The sequence below is a fragment of the Mesoplodon bidens genome, assembly GCF_964165515.1.
Source record: "Mesoplodon bidens genome assembly, chromosome: 12".
Lineage (NCBI taxonomy): Eukaryota > Metazoa > Chordata > Mammalia > Artiodactyla > Ziphiidae > Mesoplodon > Mesoplodon bidens.
Genome location: NC_138168.1, coordinates 40,492,689 through 40,501,768, shown reverse-complemented (window position 1 = coordinate 40,501,768; position 9,080 = coordinate 40,492,689). Strand labels below are relative to the sequence as shown.

The 9,080-nt window shown below is 33.1% G+C and overlaps 1 protein-coding gene across 1 annotated transcript in view; it reads right to left on the bottom strand.

Annotated features, from left to right (window-relative positions):
* Window positions 1-1,996: 1,996 nt before the first annotated feature.
* The window catches only part of LOC308626269 (uncharacterized protein), a 72,786-nt gene continuing 65,702 nt past the window's right edge, over window positions 1,997-9,080 (bottom strand). The window contains exon 5 of the mRNA XM_081251118.1: window positions 1,997-2,057. The gene's annotated coding sequence lies outside the window, so the exon portion shown is untranslated. The remainder of the gene's footprint in view (window positions 2,058-9,080) is intronic.

Below are 9,080 nucleotides of genomic sequence, written 5' to 3'. Positions count from 1 at the left end.
AAAAGAATCATATTAGAACACTCCCTAACACCATACACAAAAATAAACTCAAAATGGATTAAAGACCTAAATGTAAGGCCAGACACTATCAAACTCTTAGAGAAAAACATAGGCAGAACACTCTATGACATAAATCACAGTAAGATATTTTTGACCCACCTCCTAGAGAAATGGAAATAAAAACAAAAATAATAAATGGGACCTAATGAAACTTAAAAGCTTTTGCACAGCAAAGGAAACCATAAACAAGACCAAAAGACAACCCTCAGAATGGAAGAAAATATTTGCAAATGAAGCAACTGATAAAGGATTAATCTCCAAAATTTACAAGCAGCTCATGCAGCTCAGTATCAAGAAAACAAACAACCCAATCCAAAAATGGGCAGAAGACCTAAATAGACATTTCTCCAGAGAAGATATACAGATTGCCAACAAACACATGAAAGAATGCTCAACATCATTAATTATTAGAGAAATGCAAATCAAAACTACAATGAGATATCATCTCACACTGGTCAGAATGGCCATCATCAAAAAATCTACAAACAATAAATGCTGGAGAGGGTGTGGAGAAAAGGGAACCCTCTTGCACTGTTGGTAGGAATGTAAATTGATACAGCCACTATGGAGAACAGTATGGAGGTTCCTTAAAAAACTAAAAGTAGAACTACCATACGACCCAGCAATCCCACTACTGGGCATATACCCTGAGAAAACCATAATTCAAAAAGAGTCATGTACCACAATGTTCATTGCAGCTCTATTTCCAATAACCAGGACATAGAAGCTACCTAAGTGTCCATCGACAGATGAATGGATAAAGAAGATGTGGCACATATATACAGTGGAATATTACTCAGCCATAAAAGAAACAAAATTGAGTTATTTGTAGTGAGGTGGATGGACCTAGAGTCTGTCATACAGAGTGAAGTAAGTCAGAAAGAGAAAAACAAATACTGTATGCTAACACATTTATATGGAATCTAAAAAACAAACAAAAAAATGGTCATGAAGAACCTAGGGGCAAGACGGGAATAAAGACACAGAGCTACTAGAGAATGCACTTGAGGATACAGGGAGGGGGAAGGGTAAGATGGGACAAAGTGAGAGAGTGTCATGGACATATATACATTACCAAATGTAAAATAGATACGAAGCAGCCACATAGCACAGGGAGATCAGCTCAGTGTTTTGTGACCACCTAGAGGGGTGGGATAGGGAGGGTGGGAGGAAGGGAGACGCAAGAGGGAAGAGACTTGGGGATATATGTATATGTATAACTGATTCACTTTGTTATAAAGCAGAAACTAAACCATTGTAAAGCAGTTATACTCCAATAAAGATGTTAAAAAAATAAAATTTAAAAAAAGAAAGGAATGAACAGATATAAAATCGGCAACCATGTGAAAAGCCCATTGAAGAGAACTGGATGATTAATACACTACAAACATGCTGGGACAATATGATTTATCTCCATCTCAGAATGGAAAACTACAATGTAGAAAATGAGGTTAACATGAAAAATGTAGGAATCCTGACAAACAACAGAATAAGGGATAATCTATGTTTAAATTTAGGGCACAAATTAAAATGAGGAACCAAAATTCTGCTTGTAAAGAATCCACGAATCTACTGACAAGTTTTGGCAAGTAAGCTGAGCTGGAAGTCTTCCTTAGAGAACTTAGAATATTTCTCTAGCTCAAGGCAAACCACAGATCTAGAATGAAATGACCCACTGCATTTCTTAGTAAGATAATGATGCTTTACTGGTGGCAAAGAAGATTTTACAGAGAGGGCAAGGGCAGAAAATGGAAGCCACTTAGATTTTTCTTTGTGGTAGACACAGAGGAATAATTTAGGGTTCCCACAGAAATAACTGCACTCAGATTATAAATCACTGCAGAAATTAAAAAAGACAACTAGAACCAAACTTGCTATTTGACAATATTCTAATAATATTATTAATAATTAAAAGATTACTTACCAGGTGTCAGAGTGGTAGGCATGTATTCTCTTTCTACAGTTGAAGCAACAGGCTTAGAGTAGAATGAGGACAACTGTCAAAGAAGAAGATTAACACATGGCTCAGATCTCTGATGTACTAAGAAGAGCCCTAACCATCTAACCATCTAAGAGATCTAACCATCTGTTGGGCGTGGTCATAAATGTTTTATCCTTTCAATAACCTAATATGTTATCACTATATTTGAGATGAGAAAACTAAAGCTCCATAAGTAAAGTAATTTCTTTAAGGTCACACAAAGCTGCTCAGGGGTAGAAAAGGGATTTCTGTGCTGGACCCTTTTTGTACTAGCTCACAAGAACAGATTTTTAAATTTCCAAGAATTTTGCAGGTGATCCGTAAACATAACCACTCTAAAACTATATAGCACAGGGAACTATAGTCAATATCTTGTAATAACCTATAATGGAAAAGAATCTGAAAAAGAACATGGATATGTGTGTGTATTTATATATATGTATATATATATATGTATAAATAACTGAATCACTTTGCTGTACACCTGAAACTAACACATTGAAGATTAAGTATACTTCAATAAAAAATTTTTTTAACGGAAAAAAAAAGGAAAAGCTCTTCACAATTCTACAGTATAACTTGGTCTGGGGAAAGCAGTGTTTTCCTACACTTAGAAGAAAAATATCTCCATTTTTCCTATTCTCACTTCTCAAGATCAAGGTCCCCAGCTTTCCAGAAGTCATTAAACAGCTACAATGTCATTATGTTAACACTTTATTAGCACAATCCTTTTGTAAAAAATCAAGAGCAGCATCAGGTGGATATTTCATTTCTTAAATAAATTCATGGCTTTTTATCTCTCATTTTGGATTTTTTGTAATGTAAAATTTTATTGACATATATATACAGAAAATGCATACATTAAAAGTGTACATCTCAACTAATTTTCACAAAATGAGCACACCTGTGTAACAAGCTTTCAGATTAAGAAATTGAACACGACTAGATCTTCAGAAGTCCTCGTGTGCCCATCCCTTTCACTAATTTTCTCTCAAAGGTAACAACCACCTTGAATTATAACTCAATAAATTCGTTTGGTCTGTTTTTGAACTTTATATAAATAGAATCATACAAATTTATATATTATTGTATTGAGCTTCTCTCATTCAACACTATATTTATGAAATTCGTATATATAGTTGCATGGGGTTGTAGTTTGTTCATTCTCATTGCTATAAAGCATTCCACAACTTATTTATCTATCCTACCATTGATAGGTATTTGCTGTTTTTTTCTTCAATTTTTGACAGGAGAGATGTTGCTATGAACACTCCTATGTATCATTTTAGCAAACATATGGGGGTCATTTCAGAATTATTCAGATTTATTGGCTGTAGTTTTGAGGACGCTGAATGGAACTCAAAAATATATCATTTTTCTCTTTTCAGTGTGTATTTTTTTAATTCGATGTTTGGTTAACACTTGTGAACATTCACTCTACATATCCTGTTAAATTTTTCCCTAACAGTATTTCTAGTGATTGCGTCAAGAAATGGCCAAGCCTTGACCTCTTTGAACATGTTACTTACTACATGTTACAGGAATTCAACAGTAGTCAAATAAGATGTCAGTATAGGCTTCTGCTGATGGATGAATGCAGACTAGGTTCACAACCAATGAAAAGTGATGGATAATATTTATTTTTTTAAAATCTTCTTAAATGCATCGACAAACTGGCTAGAATAGACTGTAAGGAATACTCAGGTCAAAAACTAAAAGGGAATAGAATAGATGGACAACAAGGCCCTACTGTGTAGTACAGTGAACTATAGTCAATGTCCTGGGATATACCATAATGGAAAAGAATATAAAGAAGAATGTATACATATGTATAACTGACTCACTTTGCTGTACAGAAGAAATTAACACAACATTGTAAATCAACGATGCTTCAATAAAAAAAAAAAAAAGCAGAGCATGCAGGGAGGAGAGAAGACTGATGCTGCTTCCATCTTGAGGGCAGGCACTGAATTGGATGAACAGGAGCTTTGATATGCACAGCCTTCTGGGGCTGGGGTAGAGGAGATAAAACCCAGGGCCTGAACAGACAGACGGTAGAGCTAGGACCCAAAGCGTACACCCTCAATGGAAGGATGAACTAGAATAACCCTTATCTCTCAGGGGATGGCAAAGACAATTGTCAATGCGTGAAAGAAGAAAAAAAAGTTGTAATAAAAAATAACCCCATACTAGTCCATAAATCTCAACAAGTTTCAAAGGAATGGTATTAGACAGACCACATAGCTTAGAAACCAACAACAAAATAATAACCAGAAATATCCCATAGTTGAAAATAAAGAACTATACTTCCAAATAATCAGTTATTCAAAGAAGAAATTATAACAGAAATTAAGAAATTAGACATTTAGAACTAAACAATAATGAAAATTCTACATATCAAAACTTTTGGCATGCAGCTAAAACAATAATTAGAGAGATATACAGCTTTTGTTGCACAGATTAGGAGTGAAAAAAGGCTACACATCATTGAACAAAGAATTCCAATTTAAGAAATTAGGAAAAGAACAGCAAAATAAATCCAAAGAAAGATGGAGATAAGAAATAATAAAGATAAAAGCAGAAATTAAAAATCAGGAAACAAACTTACAATAGTGAAAATTAACAAAATTTGGTCCTTTGAGATGATTAATAAAATTGACAGACCTCTAATGAGACAAAGAAAAAAGGAGAAGAGGTACAAATAAACAATATTAGAAATGAAAAAGGAAACATAACTACAGATACTATAGACATTATAAAAAGATATGAACAACTTTATGAGAGTAAATTTTAAAACTTAGATGAAATAGACAAATTCCTAGAAAATTAAAACTTACCAAAACTAACTCAAGAAGAAATGAAATATCTGAACCCTCCCAAAGAAATTGACTTAATGACTAAAAACTTTCCTACATGAGAGAGAATAATGGGTTCTCCTTTAAAGCCTCTAGGTTTTGGGGTAGTTTGTTGCACAGCAATAGATAATCACAGCAGCAACTATATTTGTTATAAAGGGCCCTAGGTAAATACTTAATGATACTAAAGAAATATTATTAATTTTAGATATGACCTTGGTATTAAGTTTAAAACAAGTCCTTATCTTTTAGAGGTACATTTTTAAGTATTTATGGATGAAATGAATATGAACTCTGTAACTTCCTTTGAAATAATGGGGTACATAAGGGTTACATGAAACAAGACTGACCATGTGTGGATAATTGATAGAGTTGGGTGGTAGGTATAGGAGTTCATCATATCTTTCTCTTAATTTTTGTATATATTTTATAACAGAATTTTTTAAGTTCCCAGGGATGACAAATATTTTATAAATATTTTTCGATGTATTCCATAGTTAATTAAAAAATAAAAGTGAATTCAGCATTGCCAACATAAATTTAATACAACTTCTTAGATAATTTGGATACTTCTCATATCTATCTTTTATCTTTGAAGACACTTCAAGTACTTTTTATTTTTTTATTGAAGTATAAATGACTTACAGTATTATGTTAGTTTCAGGTGTATAACATAGTGATTCGATATTTTCATGCATTACAAAATGATCACCATGATAAGTCTAGTTACCATCTGTCACCATACAAAGTTAGTACAGTATTATTGACTGTATTTCCTATGCTGTACATTATATCCCCAGGTCTTATTTATTTTATAGCTGGAAGTCTGTACCTCTCATCCTCTTCATCTATTTTGCCCAACCCTCTACCCCTTTCAATCTGAAACAACCAGCTTGTTACCTGTATCTATGAGTCTATTTATGTTTTCTGTTTGTTTGTTTTGTTTTCTTCCCCCACATATTAGTGAAATCATATGATATTTGTTTTTCTCTTTCTGATTTATTTCACTTAGCATAATATCCTCCAGGTCTATCCATGTTGTTGCAATGGCAGGGTTTCATGCTTTTTATGGCTGATATTCCATTGTGTGTGTGTGTATATATATATATATATATATATATCACATCTTCTTTATTTATTCATCTATCTATGGACACTTAGGTTTCTTTCACATCTTGGCTACTGTATAATAAATAATGCTGCAGTGAACATTGGGGGTGCATATAACTTTTCAAATCACTTTTTGTTTTCTTCAGATAAATACCCAGAACTGAAACTTCAGGATCATATGGTAGTTCTATTTTTAATTTTTTGAGAAACCTCCACACTGCCTTTCATAGTGGCTGTACCAACTTATATCCCTCCAACAATGCATGAGGGTGCCCTTTTCTACACAATCTTGCCAACATGTGTGATTTCTTGTCTTTTGATAATAGCTATTCTATTAGGTGTGAGGTGATATCTCACTGTGGTTTTGATTTGCATTTTTCTTATGATTAGTGATGTTGAGCATCTTTTCATGTGCCTGTTGGCCATCTGTATGTCTTCTTTAGAAAAATGTCTATTCAGCTCTTCTGCCCATTTTTAAATTGGATTATTTGGGTTTTTATATTGAACTGTATGACTTCTTTATATTTTTGAATATGAAACCCTTACAGGACATATTGTTTGCAAATATCTTCTCCCATTCAGTAGGCTGCCTTTTTGTTTTGTTGATGGTTTCCTTTGCTGTGCAAAAGCTTTTCAGTTTGATGCAGTGCCATTTATTTTTGCTTCTGTTGCTCTTGCCTAAGGAGACAGATTTTTTAAAACATTGCTAAGACCTATGTCAAAGAGCATATTGCCTATGTTTTCTTCTAGGATTTTTATGATTTCAGGTCTTACATTTAAGTCTATTTAAGTCTATAATCCATTTTTAGTTTATTTTTTTATATGGTGTAGGAAAGTGGTCTAGTTTGATTCTTTTGCATGTAGTTGCCCAGTTTTCCCAACACCGTTTATTGAAGAGGCTGTCTTGTCCTCCACTGTTTATTCTTACCTCCTTTGTTGTAGATTAATTGACCATATAAGCATGGGATTATTTCTGGGCTCTCTATTCTGTTCCATTGATCTATGTGTCTGTTTGTGTGGCAGTACCATGCTGTGTTGATTACTATAGCTTTGTAGTTTAGATTGAAATAAAGGAGTATGATGCCTCCAGCTTTGTCCTTCTTTCTCAAGATTGCTTTGGCATCTTTTGTGGTTCCACACAGATTTTAGTATTATTTACTCTAGTTCTCTGAGAAATGCCATGGGTATTTTGAAGGGGATTATATTGAATCTGTAGATTGCTTTGGGTAGTATGGACATTTTAACAATATTATTTCTTCCAGTTCATGAGCATGGTATATCTTTCCATTTATTTGTGTTGTCTTCAATTTCTTTCATCAATGTCTTACAGTTTTCAGAGTACAGGTCTTTCATCTCTTTGGTTAAGTTTATTACTAGGTATTTTATTCTTTTTTATGCAATTGTAAATAGGATTATTTTATTAATTTCTCTTTGTGATTGTTCATTATTAACTGCAACAAATTTCTGTGTATTAATTTTGTATCCTGCAACTTTACTAAATTCATTTATTCTAATAGTTTTGTGGTTGCTGCTTTAGGGTTTTCTATATATAGCATAATGTCATCTGCAAATAGTTACAGTTTTACTTCTTTCCTTCCAATTTGGATGCCTTTTATTTCTTTTTCTTGAGTGATTGTTGTGCCTAGGACTACCAATACTATGTTGAATAGAAGTGGCGAGAGTGGGCATCCTTGTCTTATTCCTGATCCTAGAGGAAAAGATTTCAACTTTTGACCATTGAGTATGATGTTAGCTGTGAGCTTGTCATACATAGGCATACCTCAAAGATATTTTAGGTTCAGTTCCAAACCACTGCAGTAAAGCAAATATCACAATAAAGTGAATCACACAAATTTTTTGTTTCCCAGTGCTTATAAAATTTCTGTTTATACTATACTGTACTCTATTAAGTGTGTAATAGCACTATGTCTGAAAAAGTGTACATACCTTAATTTTAAAATACTTTATTGCTAAAGAAGGCTAACCATCATCTGAGCCTTCAGCAAGTTGCAATCTTTTTGTAATAATAACATCAAAGATAACTGACCACAGATTACCATAACAAATATAATAATAATGAAAAAGTTTGAAATATTGTGAGAATTACCAAAATGTGAAACAGAGACATGAAGTGAGCAAATGCTATTGGAAAATGGCACAGATAAACTTACTTGACACCAGGTTGCCACAAACCTTCAATTTTTGAAAAACACAATATCTCTAAAGCACAATGAAACAAAGTACAATAAAACAAGGTATGCCTGTATGGTCTTTAATATGTTGAGGTATGTTCCTTCTATATCTACTTTGTTGAGAGTTTTTACTTTAAATGGATACTGAATTTTGTCAAATGCTTTTTTGTATCTATTGAGATGATCATATGATTTTTATTTTTGGTTTGTTAATGTGATGTATCACATTTATGGACTTGAATATGTTGAAACTTCCTTGAATTCCTGGGATAAATCCCACTTGATCATAGTGTGTGATCCTTTTAATGTATTGTTGAATTGGTTTGCTAATGTTTGAGGATCTTCACATCTATGTTCATCAGTGATACTGGCTGATAATTTTCTTTTTCTTTCTTTTTTTTTTTTGTGGTGCCCTTGTCTGGTTTTGATACCAGGGTAATGTTAGCCTTGTAGAATGAGTATTCTTTCCTCTACAATTTTTGGAATAGTTTGAGAAGGACAGGTATTAACTCTTCTTTAAATGTTTGGTAGAATTCACCTGTGAAGCTATCTGGTCCTGGACTTGTGCTTGTTGGGAGTTTTTTGATTATTGATTCACTTTCATTATTGGTAATCGGTCTGTTCATATTTTCTATTTCTTCTTGACTCACTGTTAAGTGATTGTACATGTCTAGGAATTTATTCATTTCTTCTAGGTTGTCTTTTATATTGGCGTATAATTGTTTGTAGCAATCTCTTATGATCCTTTGTATTTACATGGTGTCAGTTTAACTTCTCCTCTATTTTTTTCTGATTTTATTTATTTGGGCCTTCTTTGTTTTTTATTCCTTGATGAGTCTGGCTAAATGTTTAACAATTTTGTTTATCTTTTCAAAGAACCAG